Below are 20,946 nucleotides of genomic sequence, written 5' to 3'. Positions count from 1 at the left end.
ATTCCACTAGTACCGATTGATCTATGCATTATTTATCAATGAATTAATATAGTTAGATTTTTGAAAAAATATATCAACTGAACAACAATGAAAAAAATAAAAACGTGAAAAAGAAGGGGAAGTGGACATGACGACATCTATTAGGAAAGCATGAATTCAGTTTCAAACTCATCTATACTAAACGAGCAATCCTCACGAAATGCTTTCCATCGAGTTGAATAGAAAATTGAAACCCCAATAATGAAAGATAAATATGAATTTTAGAAACACGAACATTAGCCTATCAATAAGAGGAACAACCACAAAAAAAACAGTATCAGGTTTGTGTAAATCAACATAGTAACAACAAATCTAAAGAAATGAACTTTGAACGTTCGAGCCATTCTCGAATATACCTACACAGTAGGTTGAATGGACTGACGCCTATCAGAAAACAACTACTCCCCTGGCTAATACCACGAAAGGAAGAAAAAAAATTTTATTAGTCAGTGGGCTATGCTTAAAGAGTGGCAGTAAAGAAATCTAAAAAAATGTACTTTAAACGTTGAAACCGTTCTCGGATATACTTTCACAGTAGGTTGAATGGACTGACGCCTATCAGAAAACAACTACTCCCCTGGCTAATACCACGAAAGGAAGAAAACATTTTTTATTAGTCAGTGGGCTATGCTTAAAGAGTGGCAGTAAACAAATCTAAAAAAATGAACTTTAAACGTTGAAGCCGTTCTCGGATATACCTTCACAGTAGGTTGAATGGACTGACGCCTATCAGAAAACAACTACTCCCCTGGCTCATACTACTATGAAGTGCCTTGGATTATATCCGAGATTCAACCTACTGTGTAGATATATCCAAGACTGGCTTGAATGTTTAAAGTTCATTTCTTTAGATTTGTTTACTGCCAGTCTTCAAGCATAGCTCACTGACTAATAAGGAAGTAGTGCAACAGTATGAATCAATATTATCACAATAATCAATATTACCACAACAGAGAAAAATAACATGTCTTTCAGTATTTGTGTGTCTTTAATGCAAACATCGTTTCTGGTGGACGACAATTCTAAAACTTTAACTTTCGTTAATAACTGGGAAATTTCCCAAAGATTTATTCATTAAAAGAAAGTAAATCCTTCATTTTTGAACACGTCCATGGCATGAACGAAAAATACAAGTTCCTAATTGTTTTCAAAAGATATTTAGAGGAAAAATTTTGTTTTTGTCATTTCTCTCTGTGAAAAATATATAAAGTGCAAATCTTGGCTATGGAAGCAGTACGAAATTTATTCGGGGAGCTGGAGTAAAATACTGGAAACAAACATTACTGATATTTCGTGTCGAATCTGAAAATGTGAGAAATGTTTAAGAACAATTCGTGTAGGCCTGTCTCAACTAACCTCTACTGTAGGTTAATGGACTGACACCCATCAGAAAACTCCCCTGGCTAATACCACGAAGGGCGTTGAATTATATCCGACAGGTGTCAGTGAAGAATTCTTTACTGAAGTTATTCCTGCATATGATGTTGACGACACAACTGCCAGAATCGATTTGCAATTATTGGAACACACTTGCAGACCGGTTTCGGGCTGTTTGGCCACTCGTCAGTGCAAGGCAGTGTCTATTATCAATATAAAGTCGATGATATTCCATAATTGAAAATCAAATTCTTTAAGAGTATCATACCTCGAACTAGGCTGAACGTATTTGATACATTTTTTTACTTGCTCTTTCAATGTGAAAATATTAGATTATTGTTTTTCTTTTGGAAACATTATCGCCAAATCATGAAACTGGATCTGCAATTTGCAGTTCATTTACTAATTGTGAACTTTTCACCATATAAGTAGTTTATTATTTCAATAGTTCATATCAAATTATGATCCAAAGTGATGAAGTTAAAAACAAAATGCTGCTATGCTTCCAGGACCAGCCTTATAAGTAATTTATTATTTCAATTGTTCATATCAAATTATGATCCAAAGTGATGAAGTTGAATACAAAATGCTGCTATGGCTTCTCGGACCAGCCTAAGCGAATCAATAATTGGTATTGTTGGTGTATCGGCATTTTTTGCATACCTGGTCAACATAGATCCTTTTGATCAAGTTCTCATGATAAGAGGAATCAATAGGTATTCAGTTATATCCTATGAGATATACATACAGTGTCATTCCTTTCAGTATGCACTATATGGGTAACTTAGTTTTTATTAAGGGTTTTTCGACAAAATGTTTGTCCAAAATAATTCTCTAAAATAATCTCCAGAAAAAAATGAGTTTGTTTCAAAATACCTATTTTATTTTGATGTTTTGTGATCTGATATTATTGAATATTAAGTTCTTGCTACAATACTGTATAATTTTGAGTAATTTTCGGTGTTAACAAGAAATAAAAATAACTTTCGCACCAAAAAATTTGAAAATTATTTTACTCTTCAAAACAATTAAGCGTGGTTAACATCATAGTTATGTAATTTGTAATATTGCAGGCTTTTGAAATAAACCGTCGTATACAGGATGCTTTCTATTTATCGTTTTAGCAATTTTTTTTCGTAGTCCCCATTTGAAAAAAATAGGAACAAAATTAAACGTCACTTAGATGGCCATTACTTCAAATGTAGATGAATTTTTAAATGCTGAACAACTTTTCTGAATAACATTTTCCAAAATTTTTCAAAATAAGTGTACTTCACTCTTGTCTCAAAATGAAATAATTGAAGGCTACTCGTATATTACGTATGTTTTACTGTATTTTGTTGGTGCTTGTTCAGTTTTAAAGGATGCACAAACTTTTATCAAGAATAACTTCTTGTCGAAAAACCCTTAATAAATAAGTTTACTACATGATGTATACTTTGGGGATGACACTTTACATGGAAATCGATTTTTTATTTTTCCACTTATGAACTATCACAAAATGATTTTTCAGCATGCCTCCTAGACGAAGGTCAGTAGATAAGGCTTTTCAGGCTCACCAAATAAAATATTTCTATAATCCACCGCTAGATACTTTGTAACTACCTAGTGCCTATTGTGGAAACAAAATATTTACCTCTACTAATCGCCACCATATCATAAGTAAAGGGTCTTCAACCCTATACTTATGTATAGTTCTCAAATTTGCTACGTTAGTTATAACTACAGGGCTTTTCATGATGAGCGTTAATTAGCCGTTTCTGACAAACTATTCAATGGATCAACCTGAAAATTTCACACTATGCATAAATCAATATGACCTACACGCCTAAAATATTTCAGACGAAGCGGCGTTGTCGCTTCTACTATAAAGTAGCGGCTTCTTTGATTTTTCGAATGGAACACCCCGTATATAATATCATATTTTGATTCATTATCACTTTTTCAACAAATTCATATACTATTTCCCTATACCTATCTATTACTGTTCAGAAGATTTAATTTATTTCGATATTTTTTTTACCAAACATGAACTTTTATAAATGCTGATAATCTTGAACTCTCTTGCACTAAAATGATCAAATTTGAAATGGAGTGATACTATGATACTATGAGGATCTTCATTCCGAGTCATATTTTCATTTGCCTCATACAGGGTCTTCAAAAAATGCAGATACTTTGATCTCATGAAAAAAATAGTGGAACTCAATTTTTTCAAATGGAACATCCTGTATATTTCAACATTTTCGAGCTCTACATCCAATTATAGATTAACTTTGTTCAGATAATACTATTTCTATTTTGAACCGTTTTCGAGATAAACTGTTTCAAACGGAAACTGACGTGGTTTTCTAGCTCGTTTTTTTGAATTCATCACTTATTTTGGATATTCAACATTTTTTTTATACTTAGTAATATTTCTTTTTGATCCAGTTTTTTAAATGTCTCAGATCAGTCAATTCGAAATTGGTGTGTACCTACCCAGTTACAATTTGTATACATTGAGGTATTTGTCTCTAACGTACAACAGTACACATTGATATTTTTTAATAGTGTGCTTTGGAAAAATAAATAAACCAATTATTCAACGTCAGACTTTCGTTGGTGGTTTTGACTGATTGTGATAGCTACCAATTATAATAGAATAATGTCAAGATTAGGTTACAGTAATGAAGATTTCTTGAATTTATTAATAATTTATGGTGAGTGCAATAGAATTGCAAGTAGAACATGCCAAGTATTTCATGAAAGATATCCACAACTTCCGAAGCCGAATAATGTGATAAATCGACTAGTGAAAAACTGTAGGTTGAATGGAACCTTCCGTCCAAAAATCATTCGAAAGAAGACTAAAGTGGATGATGATGACAATGGTATAACAGTTTTGAGATACTTTCATGCATTTCCAAATGCTTCTTTGCACGAGGCTGAAAGGGAGATAGGTATACCCTACGTGACAATTTGTCGAATTCTTAATAAGCATAAATGGCATCCCTATAAGTTCTGTGTCTAACATTTGAAAGAGACTGATTTACCTCGTAGAGTGGAATTCTTTGAATGATTACTTGTCAAGACTCAAGAGGATGAACATTTCCTTGACAATATCATATGGACAGATGAGGCCAAGTTCACAAAAAATGGAGTTTTCAATAGACACAACAGTCATTATTGGGCGCCAGAAAATCCCTATGTTGTCCGCCATCCGCATCAAAATATGAAGATTTACTGAGGAATGGAATTCAAATGATTTTAAATAATAGTCCAGGAAGAGAACGTGTATGGTTCAAAATGGATGGTGCTTCACCCCATAATTGTCATTCAGTCAGCGAAGCTTTAACCGAAATCTTCGAAGACAGATGGATTGGTAATAATGGACCTTTTCGTTGGCCTCCTAGAACACCAGATGGCAATCCATTATCCAACATCATTTGAAATCAACTTTGTTGACCAGCATGGAGTAATGTATTATAGTGTAGTGTTTTCCTTTACTTTTCTGCAAACTGAGATGTATTTATCATATTCTTTCTTTTAATTTTGCCGCTGAAGAAAATTGAATTATATTAGGTAATTACCTTATTGCCCATAAATGATATTTGTATTACTTAGCAGGAGGGGTGGAAGATAGCCATTGGCTAACCCTTACCTTTTGTGTGTAATTTATGCACAATAAAGCTATTATTATTATTATTATTAGATTATTTCGTGTAGGGTTTCATTAAAAATATGGTTTCTCTACTCCAATAACAACAATGGAAGATATGAAATCGAGAGTTATAACTGCTTTCAATAGTTTGACTCCAGACTTGATCAGAAACGCTACACATGACAATCTTTTGAAGAGATTACATTTTTGTTTAAGTAGAGGTGGAGATGTGTTTGAACATATTCTGAAATACACTGACGATTAAATTAACTCATTAATTTATGGGTTTATTATTTTCAGTTCGTGTTTCAGCGTTAATAAAACTATTGTTTGAAGAGAAGTTTCATTCGATGTTTGAGGAGTATTTTAATAATTATTTTTTTTGTATTATCTGTGACTAATTGAGAAACATCAAACGAAATCTGTTTTACAAAAATGAGTGATGAACAAGGAAACCATGTCAATTTCCGTTTGAAACAGGAAACGAAAACGGTTCAAAATAGAAATAGTATTATCTGAACAAAGTTAATCTAAAATTGGATGTAGAGCTCGAAAATGTTGAAATATACAGGATGTTCCATTTGAAAAAATTGAGTTCCACTAACTTTTTCATGAGATCAAAGTATCTGCATTTTTTGAAGACCCTGTATGAGACAAATGAAAATATATGACTCGGAGTGAAGATTCTCATAGTATCACTCCACTCCATTTCAAATTTGATTGTTTTAGTGCAAGAGAATTCAAGATTATCAGCATTTATATAAGTTCATGTTTGGTGAAAAAAATATCGAAATTAATTTATATCTTCTAAATGGTAATAGATAGGTATAGGGAAATAGTATATGAATTTGTTGACAAAGTGATAATGAATCAAAATATGATATTATATACGGGGTGTTCCATTTGAAAAATCAAAGAAGCCGCTACTTTATAGTAGAAGCGACAACGCCGCTTCGTAAATATTTTAAGCGTGTAGGTCATATTGATTTATGCATACTGTGAAATTTTCAGGTTGATTCGTTAAATAGTTTGTCAAAAACGGCTAATTAACGCTCATCATGAAAAGCCCTGCATACCATATCTATAATTTCGAAAATCAATTTGGTAATCGACTGTATCAAAAGCATTGGTTCAATGTAAATGGTCCGTATTTTTTGTGTCTCAACAAATTATTTTGCATAATGGGAATCATGATATCGATCGGTAGTTTTTATAACAAATACCATGAAATTACTGTTAGTCAAGGATTTATTTCAATTCATCGAATTGCAAAATTGCAGTCTTCGATGTTTTCAAACGTAATCAGGCGGTAACTCCGTCATAATTCATGAAAATTTCGGTCTTGTCTTGGAATATTTGGTTTTTATAACATTTTGAGTTAAATATTTGACCTAAAATTCGAAACTGCAATGAAACCGTTTCTCAAAAATATAATATATATTCTTGTTCAATCAATAAACGCTTGGAAAGGAGTAATCAGACGTTTTTGAGGAATATTGTAATAGTGTCGTTACTCAAATGTAGAAACTAACCACACAAACTGAATTTTTGAAATTGGTGATATAGCAGTACTACAATCATGAATGAATGAATCTAAACTGGCTAATATACTGAAAACGTATGAGAAATTTGCGTTGGTGTGTATCAGGAGACTGTTTCAGGTCCAGAATTATTCATATACAGGGTGAATTTCCAGGAACCCCATCGATCAATTGTGAGAAAACTATAATTAGGAAAAATCTGAAAACTTGACAATATACTGAAGTCGATGGGGGCAACTCGGCTAGAATATTTTCAAGAAGGCGGCACTTCCCATTATACTGGAAGTAGCTGTCAAATTCATTATTTTGAAAAAAACACTCCATATATTATTACATTTGTGGATTTTATATCAGAATCTAAATATTTTTTTTACATGATGTTTTATATCTAAGTCTAACCGTTTTTGACATATTTGAGTTTTTCTGTCAAAATGATGTTTGCAGACCCTACAATAATTTTCGATCGAGCTCCTTGTAAAGTTGAAAAAAATTCAACAGACTTCATATGAAATATATGAAATTCTATAAACCATCTAAAGTGACTTTTTTCAAATGGAAACACTCCTTTTTTATGATTTAATCGTATTGAGCATTAAAAATATTTGCAATTAAATAGTTTTCTATCGGCAGAATACCTATACGGTTTCTAAATGTTGTCAGTTGGCCATGAATGCGCGGCATTAGAAAACAATCAAATGATACGAAAATGTCACTTTTTGTCATTTGCAAATTATTAATAATAAATCATGCCGGTTTATTTGAATTCATTTATTATTTACCGAGAATGTGATAAAGTATTTTCAAGGACATATGATACATTAGCAACTCGATATCTGGAAAAAAAACCATCACCAAATACTATCAAGAAAATTATATAAAACTTTAAAAATATTTGGATCCATAAGAGGTAATGTGCTAGTTATCAAAGAAAATATACAAAAGAAATGAATAGTTACAAACATTATTTCAATAAATGTTCAAATTGATGCCCTGGAACTTCTAGACATTTCTCGCACCTAGTTAGTAATTTTTCATGGGTGGCTCTCCTTAGTGACTGAGAGTCCTTCAAATCAGTTCTGATCTTTCACAAGCAATTTTTCCCGGTGGTTACTACGGTATTATAAACATTATTTTTGACTGTTTTCCAGATAAAAAAACGAGTACTGTCAGATCTGGAAAGCGGGGTGGGCAACGATGTGGTCCGTTGTTGGCTATCCATTGATCATAAAACATATTTTGCAGCTGATTATTGAATAAATGGCCATTATGTGGAGACGTCTCACTGTGTTGGTAGAATACATTTCTATGATTAGCCAGCGGCAAATTTTCTAGGTAGGTAATTTGAAAATTGTGTTTAAGATGTTACGATAACGCTCACATAGAAATCATTAAACGTGTTTCATAACTAGAACAACTCAAAGTTGTCATCACTTATTATTTAAATTTTCTTCATAAAATTCTAACTCCACGACGCTGTCATTTCTAATGACACGATGAACATTAAATTGTCAGGACTCTTGAAAATTAAGTTCTCTAAATGGATGAAGATTTGTGTCGCTCCAATAATGGAAATTCCGTCGATTAAAAATCCTATTTTATATAAAATTCGCTTCATCCGTCCAGATAATATCCAAAAAAACATTTTCTTGAGATCGAAGTTGAATGAATTCACAGAATTCTACTTTTTGTGAAAAGTTGGTCTCTTTAAGATGTTGGACTTTACCAAAGACATATGGATGAAACTTGTGGTTTCGTATTGATGCCTGAGATATTCCCGAATATTCTTGGATATGTGCAAAATATCCCAAAATTCCAATTTCAATATTTTCATTTTCGAATACTGGTTTATTTTTCTGCACTCTTGCTAGTACGGATCCAAATTTTTTGACATTATGTATAATTTTCTTGACAGTATTTAGTAATGATTCCCTTATTTCCGGAAATCGGATCGCAAATGTATCACATGTCCTTGAAATAACTTCATCACATTCTCCGTAAATAATAAATAAATTTGAATAACCTTCATTTGTGTAATTTATTCGTCCCGGCATGATTTATCATTCACAATTTTCAATTGACAAAAAGTGACTTTACCATATCAATTGATTGTTTTCTAACACCGCACGTCATGGCCAACTGACATAATTTAGAAACTGTATAGTAAGTATTCTGTTGATAGAAAAACATTAAATTGTAAATATTTCAAAATCACCAATTTTCGGAGTAGGTATGCTTTCACAAAGTTACCCTTATTTTCAATGCTCAATACGATTGAAATAATGAAAATGCTGGATTTTCATTTGAAAAAAGTTACTTTAGACGGTTTCATAAATTTCATTCGTATTCTTCTTTTTTGACCACCATGTATTAATGATTACCGAAACTCCATATAAATTCTATTAAAGTTGGTTCCCCTCTACGAGGAATCCAACCAAAACATAATGATAAGGGTTTCGTTTCAGGAAAAATTGATAATTATTGTGGGGTCTGCAAACATCATTTTTGACTAATAAATTTGAATATGTCAAAAACGGCTAGATTCAGATATAGGACATTATACACAAATAGTATTTAGATTCTGACGTTGTCAGTATATTGTAAAATTTTTAGATTTTTTTTTAATTATAGTTTTCCCACAATTGATCGATGTAGTTCGTGGAGATTCGAATCGCATGAATAGCTCAAAAGGCATTCCATCTCTTATGCCGAAGACAAAATACATATTTGCTCTGCTATAATACATGGCAACAGGTAGACAAAAATGCAAAAAAGAGTTTGGAGAAAATAAAAATCATTTTCATTCATGAGCTACTCTAGTTCAATGTAGAGACATAAAAATGTATCACTTCCGAGCAACCAGTAACCTGACAAACATAAAAAATATGCATTGACCAAAGTATTTTGAAACCGTTTGGCCAACAACCTTTCATTGATTCAGAGCATGTACAATAAACTATGTGGAAATGTACATAAACTTACAAAAAAAAAATAGCAGATGGATAATGAAAGTCAGCCTCATTATATTTTTTCAATATGTCAAGTTATTGCTCTATGAATGAGGAAGGATTTTTCACGAGTAGTTCCAAAACATTCTAAGAAAGTAGTTACCATAAGAGCATTATCATTCGATAAATTGATGGATTTAGCCCTTACTACGTGGTAGGAAATTACTTTCTATGTTTTTTACACACTTACATTTTTAATTAATGTTACTGCATGTTCGTCCTATAAGGACATTTTCAAATAATTACAATTAACTGAAAATAAAACATATTATCTGTTTAAAATCTGTCTCTTCATTAATCAGCTGTCGCCCCAATACGAACGACAACTCTCAGAAGTTGAGTAACTTGTGCGAGCTAAGGACTGACGATGTCTTACCATTTAACGTGTGATTCCCACATATATCTACTGTAGATAATAATAGAGGTCTTAACTTAATTGAGTATCTGAAATTTGTTTGCCTGTGACCATGTGCATACGCTAATTTGAAAACTGGTGAGGAAACTAGATCGATCTGGTCATATTAGCAGATTGAATCTGCAATGCTTATGCTTATGAATATACAAGGAGTCCAAACAATCGTGGTTCCAACCCTTGCTTGTATATAGTGCAAAAATTCCGTATCGTTTAGATTCGGGAACTATTGTTTGCATTCCAAGGAATGGTTTGAATACGATTGATAATTTTTATCTAGTCTGAAGGACATTTCATGTTCAGCATATGGTTTTGAGAAATTTCGATCACACTATCCAACATAAACACTATTACACTCGGGACAATTAGGGTTATATAAACTCCGAATTACTCCATTTTTTCCACTTCATCTCTGACATTAAACAGGAAATTAGATAAATTTGTATGTGGTCTGAGTGCCACTTCCATTTTTTTTCTGAAAAAACCAACAATTATCTCTGGTTTTTTACCAAAAAATGTTATAGTTACAAATTTATTGATTCCTCCTGGTTGTTTGATTTGGGGTTATATTAACTTGTAAGTTAATTTAAGGCTTTGTTTTGTGACTAAATTCTGGATTGTGTCTGGCGTTGAATCCATTATTATGTCCTTTATGTATAATTATTTTTCTATCTAGATTATTAGCAGATAAAGGTAGCGAGTATGGAAAGAATCACTTGAGATTGTAATGTCTGTACCTACAGCTCTGTTTTCTATATACATATACGTTGAACTCGAATTTATTCTGATTATATGTAATGGTCAGGTCCTATCTCTATTTCGAGTGTTTCTATTGATATTGTTCAGAAATGTCATAAATTGGTTCAGCTGTCGTGTGGTATCTCTGAAACTGGCGAGTTGATTGATCGGTAGTTGACTGTTTAAGACTATGGAAAACATTAAAACTTTTTTAACACTTTGAAGTCGCCTAATGAAGCTTGTTTAAATGTGTCAGGATTTCTCATAGCATTACTATCAAAAAACAAAAGGTGATACATGTATTTGATAATGGCATGAAAAGCAGCAACTTCGTATTATGAAGATCGCATATTTCACTTCGATTAATATTCCGAACATGACGAGTCGAAGAAAAAGAAATGAGAGAAATGAGAAGAACCATTCGTTTCAAATAGATTGTGAATACAAAATATTCACCATGTTATTTCATAGAATCGAAACTAGTCGAGCAGATGAAAATGGAAGTTTGTCATATCAATAAATTGTACATTTGAAGATTATATTCATTCCACAGAGCTGTGGAAGAATGTGGCTTATAATTAATTTTATTTGAGAATGGTGAGTAGAACCATTAAAAGAATTAGTTGTTCATTAATTTGTTAAATGTTCTGATTTTCCTTATAGAAATCTTCAGTTGGAAATATATCGAATTCCAAAGAAAATTAAAATAACGTAGGCTTTTCGAGAAAGTTCATATTCATAATGATGACGAAACTTTATATGATGAGAAGAGTTTTTCGAATTTACTTTTATCATGAATTTGTTGCCTATTTTCAGTTGAGCTATTGTTCTGTTCAAGTATCTTCAGTTGAATTGCATTCAAATTGTGAATATGATTAGAAGTATTTTACTAGAGTATCAATACTAGTATTTTCTGACAAGCTTATATATGTTCTTTCATCGAAAAGTATATTTATCCACTATGTTGCTACTTGTTTCTGTTGGCATTTTTGACTCTTGTCTATGATTTCATGAAACCTTTTTTATCAAACCGTGAAAATTCAATTGTATGAAAAATGTTTGCTGGAAGGTTATCGTTTATCTACATAAAAGATATTTTCACACGTCACTTTCCCGATAGTATCCAAATAGAAAATTAAAATCTGTGAAAAAAAGTGAAATGAACTCAACAAGTATCAGTGAAAACCCTTAATGAGAGCTTGTAATTACATAGCAATATTTTTCTATTCAATGAGTTCAGTAGCTTTTTCGAAAAATGAAACCCGTATGACTGCTTTATCTATAAATTAAGAAGAAAAAATATTTATTTGTTACATTTTTTCTTCTTTTTTTATAAGACTTCAAATTTCTGTATACTGATAAATGGATCGATGTAGCCGTTACTACTTGGTAGGATATCATCATAAAAAATGAGAAATGAAAAAAAAACACAGAAAGTTTCATTTCCCATTTTTCATTTCTATATGTTATTTAAAAAATTAGGAAACGTTTTTGCATGATTCAACATTTTCACAAAATATTCAACTATGTGAACTATTTAACTATGTGAACTATTTTACTATTTGAATACTTGGTTCGTTTATTCATCTGAAAATTCATTGAGACAATTAATGAAATCTTGTTGCATTACCAATATAGTGTTGAAAAGGTTTGGTCATTTGTTTCCAAACACGAAACCGCGCAATAAACAATTAATTTGAACTCACCGCTTTTAACGATCAAAAAGCTCTCACTCGATCCTGAAAAATTAACAGTCCATTCACTGCCGCGATCCTTCGATAACCTGCACAAAACGAAAACGCACTGAAGTATCTTGTCAAATGCCACCCCAACTTATAACTTCACAAATGAAAGAGAAAGTATCTCAAGTAATATGAAGTAGGCATTTCAAATATTTGAATAAGGCGTTCTTCGTATATCTACAAACTGCAAAGTACAGATTTAAGCCAGTCCCACCTCTTCGGCTTCGAGTCATTTGTAGGAAATACGCCGATTATTGTACATACACTCGATTGTTTTTATTTTTTTGCGACTCCGATTGGTAATTGTTTGTGCCCATTGTCTCTTGATGAGCGTGTTGAAATCTGATTCTGAAACAAACAACCAATTTATTTGACGGCGGTATAAAATATCGCGAAAGAGTTCTTTACATAATTGATGAACGTTTCATGGAATATCTTCACAGCCTTGTCGCAATTTCCTCGCAGGCCAACTAGAACAAAACCTTCCGGCACGGTGATATGAAACATTTTTTTACAGAACAAGGGGATGGTAAAATAAGTGAACTCTTTTTTCTGTTCTAGCTTTCGAGTCTTTATTGGCTCTTCATCAGGAACTGAAAGCGAGGTTGGTAATCCCTTTCACTTGCCGAGATTTGTAAAAATAACATATCCCAAACGACAAACACTCTTCGTAAAAAAAAATAAATATGAAAACTCTACATCATGTAATGATTGATTAGATTATTTGAAAAACATCAGTATTTATTAAATCATGGTCTCCCACGGAGACCATGATGGAGTTAAAATAGCGTTAAAAATAATGGTTTGGTGTAGGAATCAAACTCCAATAATATTCATTTGAAAATAATGCTATAAAAATTGTGTTTAGTTAATTGGGCTGAAACTTTACTTTGTGAAACAATATTCTTATGAATCAAATTCAGGCAAATACATAAGAACTATTTACTCTTAGAAAGTCTGCGAAAATCCAAAAACTGAAATATCTACACAAAATACATTGAAATGTTCAATCATTCATGGACAGTTTATTTTCTTATTTCAATCGTAGAAGTTTATCTAGAATCAGAATAATTATGCTCATTTATCGAAATATTTTCAGAAGTTTAACACATAATTGTATATTCAGAATGGAAAATGAAAAATCTAATTGAAAAATTGATGATATAGTATCAGTGATATCAGATTTTCAACAGACATACATACAGTGCATTTCTTTTATGTCCCCCCCTTTTATTTTTTGAACGGGTCAACTCAAAAAAATGAAATTTGGGATAATGAAATTAATATATGAATACTTTATTTTGAAGTGTAATTGACAGATGGCGACTGGGCGCCATCTGGGAAAAAAAATTAAATGGAAAGGAGGGTCTTGTGGCACATCTTTTTGAAGTTCCTGACAAATGCTTCACAACCCTAAAATATAATGTCAATATCTTCAACTACTACAAAATGACGGAACTTTTAATAATTGCCTGAATACATTGACATTTTACTACATAATATGAGGTAATAAGCTTGAGGTCAGTTCAGAAGATGCTCGAAATGGTTGCCTTGAACTTCTTGACATATGAACAGCCAATCCGATATTTCACGCCGAACATTTTCGAACACGGTAACGTCAATATCTCTACAAATATTTATTATTCTCTGCCATATATCCAATATTGAAGCAGGTTCAGTTTCGTACACGTTCTGCTTCAAATAGCCCCATAAAAAAGTCCAAAGGTGTCAATTCTGGCGAGCAGGCTGGCCATTCTGTAAGACCTCGACCAATCCAACGACCGGGAAAAGTAGTATCCAAATAGTTTCTGACTTGTCTGGAGTAATGTGGTGGTGCTCCATCTTGTTAGAATACAATATACATATCGAATTCATTCATTCGCTTCGACGATTTCAGTGATGAGAGGGTCAACAGTAGTTTCCAGCATATTCAAATACAATTCCCCTGTTGAATTTCGACCATAAATAGAGGTTATATAATATGGTTTCCCAATATTCCTGCCCAAACGTTAATTTTTTTCTGGATATTGGGTATGTGTTTCACAGAAAACGTGAGGGTTGGTGTCACTCCAATAATGGTAATTTTGTCTGTGAACATTGCCGTTTAAAAAAAAGTACATTCGTCACTAAAACAAATATTATGGAGATAGGTAGAGTGCATTGAATTGGTTTCCGTCATGATTTCGCAGAATTCTGTTCTTCGATCACGGTCATCTTCAGTTAATTGGTGTACCATTTTAGTTTTGTATGGATGATACCTATTTCTCTTCAAAGGTCTCCACACAGTAGAAGGAGACACCTCACAAACATTAGCGGCACAATGATGTGATGTGAACAATGATGTTCATTGTCGTACTGATATTTTTTGTCGTTTTTATGAACGAAAGATAACTTAACAGACCTTATCGGGTTGTTGGAATTGCCATATGGTAGATAAAAAGGAATATTTCTAGAAATATCGATATTAATGTGTTTGTCTTCAAGAAATTATTGAATGTTCCGCCATTTTGTAGTAGATGAAGATATTGACATCATATTCTAGGGATGTGAAGTATTTGTCAGGAACTTCAAAATGGTGTATCATTTAATTTTTTTTCCAGACGGCGACGTCGCCATCTTGAAAGATTCATCTGTCAATTTCACTTCAAAATAAAGTATTCATGCATTATTTTCATTATCCCAAATTTCAGTTTTTTGAGTTGACCTGTTCAAAAAATAAAAGGGGGGGAGGACATTTAAGACATGCACTGTATAATAAAAGTGTACTGGTTTGCTGTTTGTGCAAGCTATTCTCAAAGACGTCCCAAGCAATTTTGCTGCGGTTTTCACAAATTTTTTGTGATAAGCTCTTCCTAACATTTGATTCACCCAAATCATTTCATGATTCAATTAATTGAACTGAAACTTTGGTCAATTATATTCAACGTTTGTAAAACGATAATCTCAGTAATCAAAGATAAGCAAAAGTATACGAACTTTTTGCTGTTGAAAAATCTGGAAAAACCCAACAACTGAAGTTTACGTGAACGAAGTCGTAGTCATCAATTAGTTTTCAATTAATTCCATATTTCCACCAAATTAATACGCGGCAGATAATTATGGTAATGGAAAATAAATAAAGTCTGAGAAAATGTTTATATAAGACAATTTATTCAAATACTGAATGTACTTACAGTGAATTCCAGTTGAAACGAACCACAAGCGTTTTCAGAATTCTTCACCGAGACAAATTCCATGCTTACGAAATGAAAATGATTCATGAATTCAATGAAGATGTGATGTGTGATGTTATGTGAAATATAATTCACTCAAAAAATCAAACAAAAGAAAAAGAAAAATGTGAAAACACAAATACTCAGAAAACACAAGTTGAACAAAAATGACTTCATATGCCAAGTAGATAAAATATGAAAAATATCAATATAAAATATGATGTAACACATAGGTTTGACAAAGTTTGTTGGAAAATACTTGTGCATATGCAAATAATGCAAATATTGCAAATAGTGCAAATAGTGCAAATAATGTAAAACACAAAGTTATGGAAATAAAATATGATTCAGCAGAAGAATTGAATTTTGTTAGATCTTCTTAGATCTTGTTAAGTGTAATTTCAGCTTTGTTGTACGCTATATATTTTCCGAATTAATGTATCTTTCATCTGAATAGGCAAAAGTAAATCGTCAACATTTTCGACACTGAATTAATTCAAATTTTAATATGACACGCCAAATTTACAACCAGTATCTCTTGAATCTAAATTTTCGAACGGGAATTTTGGATAACTATATCATGGAATTTTTTGAAGCAAACTCAAATGGTTATCCAGTTAGATTCTCTATTGCGCAATGAGATGTTTTTTCAACAACTGCAACAGTTACTTGATGGAAACTTTTCGAGTCGATGGAATTCAAGGAAAGGTTTTACAGAATGGCAACACGATTTGACTCCAGTGAATTATTTTCTATGAGAGTGGTTAAAATCAGAAGTCTACAATACTGTAGATAATTTATCAGATACTGTAGGCTACTAACATTAGCTCCAATTTCTTATTCAAAATCTAACACTAACTCAAAAAAACTTTGTAATTTTTTTGATATTGCTTATCATTGTAATGTCAAAAGGCTTACAGGGTTGGACATATAATTGGAAGAACTTTCAAATAAGACGTCACGACTATCATCTCTATTTGAAATTTCTGACATGTGGGTTATTATGTGGAGGGGGTATCTGACAAGTTGTTAATTTCTACGTAGAAATATGTCCACCTGAAAATTTGAGTCGATACGTTTCACGATTTTTCTACAGTTTTCACATCAAATCAATTATTCAGTATGGCTCGTTTCAACTGGAATGCATTGTATACAGGGTATACGATCCTCACCATTGGGATCTCGGAAACTATGAGAGATATGAAGATAGTTGAATTGGGGCAAAGTTGCGCATTTACCTGGCTGACAATATGCCTTTGAGAATGTTCTGAAATTCCGAGTATATCCGGAGATATCCGGAAAAACATAAATTTCGGAAAAGGGGTTTTTGTTTTTTCTCGCTTTATTTTTCGAAGGATTTGATGAAAGACAAAAGTAAATCACAGCAAATGCTCAAAATGATGGCCTTGTTCATGATAACACAGCTGTGTTTTCGAATATTTTTCGCTGCACGATTAATTTCTCTCCTCCTCAATCTTCTGAACTCTCTAACAATTGCTGTGTTGATGGTCCTCAATATTTTGATATTCCCTCTGATTATAAACTCTATTTATTAGTTTACCCCATAATAATGCATCCATAACACTTAAGTGTGGAGACCTTGCTAGCCTCCTCACCGGCCCATTATTCCCTATCCATTTATCACCAAACCTTTCAGTTAGGTAATTACATACTCGCCTGGTAGTGTGCGGTGGAGCACCATCATGTTGAAACCAGATGTTGTTATAGTTAGTGGAAGGTAGATCATCCAAACAGTCTCCGAAAATCGACATTAAAAACTGGTGATAGGTTTCTCCATTCAGAATTCCGTCAAATAAATGAGGACCCAAAATTCTATCTTTGTAATTCTATCTTGAATATCCAACAATTCGTAAATGTACTTTCAACTGTCCAAATTACATTTTCCAGGAAAACAGGAAAATCAGGTCTTCATATTAGCCACCTGGATGCAATTTTTGAGATTTTTTGAGATGTCTCTAAGCACTTGTATGACAAATATTTCCCTGGGTTCATGTTCACCTGCAAATTATTAATTTTTATTGAAATAAATGTCTAACTTACCTCATACATAGCTCATTTATCAAATTTTCTTTAGTTTCCTGTTTCATTCTGTCTCCGTATTTTCCCCTAGGCTCTTCAAATGAAGTTTAAATACATTTCCGATGTCCTAACACTGTTTCTATCTTATTTGTAATATATTTGTTTCATATCTCTTTTTCTTCATTCGTGATAACCATTTTTTGCCAAAAATTCAACGACTTGTACAACTACAAAATGACATTGAATGTAACAAACTGAAAGTCAAATTCAGAGACATCAAAGTCAAAGCCTATTATGATAAGAATTTTTTTTTCAATATTTCCAATTTTTCGAAAAGGAATGATAACTTATGATACATCATTGAAAAGGTAAAATCTGGTTCGATTCAAAACAGAAAGAATTCAGTATAGCGCCTAGAAGAAAAAAGAAAGTTGATGATAGTGGCCGGAAGACGAAACGTCGGATAGCAAATCTTTAAACACCATTATGTAGCAAGAAAAAGGTGGCAATGTGGAAGTGCAACTCATTTTCGAATCCTACCGAAAATAAAGCCAGAAAAAAAATAGAAACCATTTTCCGAAATTTCTGTTTTTTTTTCGGATATCTCCGGGTATCCTCCAAATTTCTGAACATACTCAATGGCATATTGTTAGTCAGGTAAATGCGCAACTTTGCCCCAATTTAACCATCTTCGTATCTCTCATAGTTCCCGAGATCCCAATGGTGAGGATCGAATTTGAAACACCCTGTATGAACTACATCTGAAATGTATCTGGTTTGTTTGCACAGTTAATGAATAGAATATTTAATTAACATAATTTCTACTCTATAGGTATGTTCTGTCTCGCAAATGAATTCCTTAGGAAACTTGGGGAAGAAATTTATTATACAATGTGTTGCAATACCTTTGTAAGATCATCATACTTGTTAGTGTTAGAGCACCACTCATGTTTACATATGTGAATACATGTATATAGTCTTTGCATTACATGTAATAAGATTGTCGTTGTAATTAGACATATGTGGTCTGTTTGGGTGGGTAAATGAATAAATACATGTTCTTCCTTATGGAAATCTACTCGTTAAACAGGTCAAGTAACTGTTGCAGTTGTTGAAAAAACATCTCATTGCGCAATAGAGAATCTAACTGGATAACCATTTGAGTTTGCTTCAAAAAATTCCATGATATAGTTATCCAAAATTCCCGTTCGAAAATTTAGATTCAAGAGATACTGGTTGTAAATTTGGCGTGTCATATTAAAATTTGAATTAATTCAGGGTCGAAAATTTTGACGATTTACTTGCCTATTCAGATGAAAGATACATTAATTCGGAAAATATATAGCGTACAACAAAGCTGAAATTACACTTAACAAGATCTAAGAAGATCTAACAAAATTCAACTCTTCTGCTGAATCATATTTTATTTCCATGACTTTGTGATTTACATTATTTGCACTATTTGCAATATTTGCATATGCACAAGTATTTTCCAACAAACTTTGTCAAACCTATGTGTTACATCATATTTTATATTGATATTTTTTATATTTTATCTACTTGGCATGTGAAGTCACTTTTGTTCAACTTTTCTTTTGTTTGATTTTTTGAGTGAAGTATATTTCACATAACATCACATCTTCATTGAATAATTAGTTATATGAAATCCAATTTAATAATAATAATAATAAATGGGCTTTATTCATTGACATACATTGTTTATAAAGAAGAAGTAAATAAAAAATCAATGAAAGGGCGAAGTTCAGCCGAGGCTGTTTTTCAACTCAACCTGGGGGATAGATAGCATGTTGTATATAGAAATATAAAAATAATTACCTAGTATACATTGGTAAGTGAGTAGTTCATGAATCTTTGTGAGATTAAGAAAAAACAAAGGTCATAAATTCCAAAGTAAATATTAAAAATCTATTTAGCTTGAATAAGGTAAAATATATCAAAACATACACAAAGGTGAGACAAAGGGAAAACCATATGAGCAAGGCATAACATGAATACATTATCTATCCATCTATTTCATCTATCTATTTCAGAAACATTTCTTGAGAATCCTGAAACTTCAACAATCAGAAAACGAATGGAATAAAGTTCCTACCTTTCAATCATTTTCTTCAGAATAGAATTTTTTTGAAAAATTAGCAACAGCTTCGACCTCGTGAAAATTTCATTTCAAATTTCAAACAAAAGGTGAAATGGTTTTTAAAAACAAAGTTCAGATTGAGTATGATTCATTCAAAACAAACTTGAACTTCTTGTGAAAATTTCAATGGACATGTTCTTCCTTATAAAAATCTACTCGTTAAACAGGTCATTCAGTAAAATCCAATTTTGTTCATTTTCTTACATATTTTGATGTTATACTCGTTAATCGAAAGCTGGTGTGAGTTCAAGGGATATGTGCGATTATTAGTACAGCATTTGAACTTTGGAAAGATTTTCAAGGTTCAAATGCTCGTGTATTGGTGGTATGGAACTGAGATATATTTATCTTGGTTTTCGTCGTTTTTAAAAGTCAAGATTTCATTCATTCTTAACCTAAACTGTAACAACTGTATAAGTTTTGTCCAGCACAAAAGCCGGACTGAAGTAATAATGTTTAATCATCAGTATATCTTTGAGCTGGATCGACACAATCTTTTCCATGAATAAAGAGATGGTAGGCAAAACATCTACTAATGGGTCTGAAGTAGGACTGGCTCTCTTTGGAATATAATAATAGTTTTGAACTTCATGAAATCACGCATTACATTATTCAATTGTTAATATTACATCTTTTAATATTATATAGCGAAGCATTCATCAATTGAGATTTGAATGTAGATGTGTTGAGTCTACGAAAGTTTTGTTCAGTCAGACACAAGTAGTTTACCACAAGGGGCTTCATCCGTGGTTACGGAATACTTCACTGTGAATTAGGTCTGAATTTTTTATCAAATTCAATTATTGAAATTGCTTTTGAAGTTCAATGATTAAAATTGAAGTTTTTGCAGTAATGAGAAATCAAAGTGCAGTAGTAAATTTGAGTGTAATGCCTGAATAAAAAAAATAGTTTTGTTCGCCTTATCAATTAAGGGATATAAATGCAATCATTTTATCATATTCATTACTCTCGCAAGAAAAACAAGTTTATTCAACGAACTCCTTTTTTTTCGCATAGCTATTTGCAAGGCTTTGTTAAC

The 20,946-nt window shown here is 32.2% G+C and overlaps 1 protein-coding gene across 2 annotated transcripts in view; it reads right to left on the bottom strand.

Annotated features, from left to right (window-relative positions):
* The window catches only part of LOC111511917 (peroxidase), a 135,175-nt gene that overhangs the window by 80,308 nt on the left and 33,921 nt on the right, over positions 1 to 20,946 (bottom strand). The window contains exon 2 of one of the 2 annotated variants that reach the window (XM_074172919.1): positions 12,462 to 12,845. The exons of the other annotated variant lie outside the window; for it this stretch is intronic. The gene's annotated coding sequence lies outside the window, so the exon portion shown is untranslated. The remainder of the gene's footprint in view (positions 1 to 12,461; positions 12,846 to 20,946) is intronic. 2 annotated transcript variants of the gene reach the window in all.

Source organism: Leptinotarsa decemlineata, unplaced genomic scaffold (assembly GCF_025532065.1).
Source record: "Leptinotarsa decemlineata unplaced genomic scaffold, Ldec_3_MD MMD2_tig00000199_RagTag_RagTag, whole genome shotgun sequence".
Taxonomy (NCBI): domain Eukaryota; kingdom Metazoa; phylum Arthropoda; class Insecta; order Coleoptera; family Chrysomelidae; genus Leptinotarsa; species Leptinotarsa decemlineata.
The sequence above is the reverse complement of the archived record's forward strand: the minus strand, read 5'-3'. Positions and strand labels throughout refer to the sequence as shown.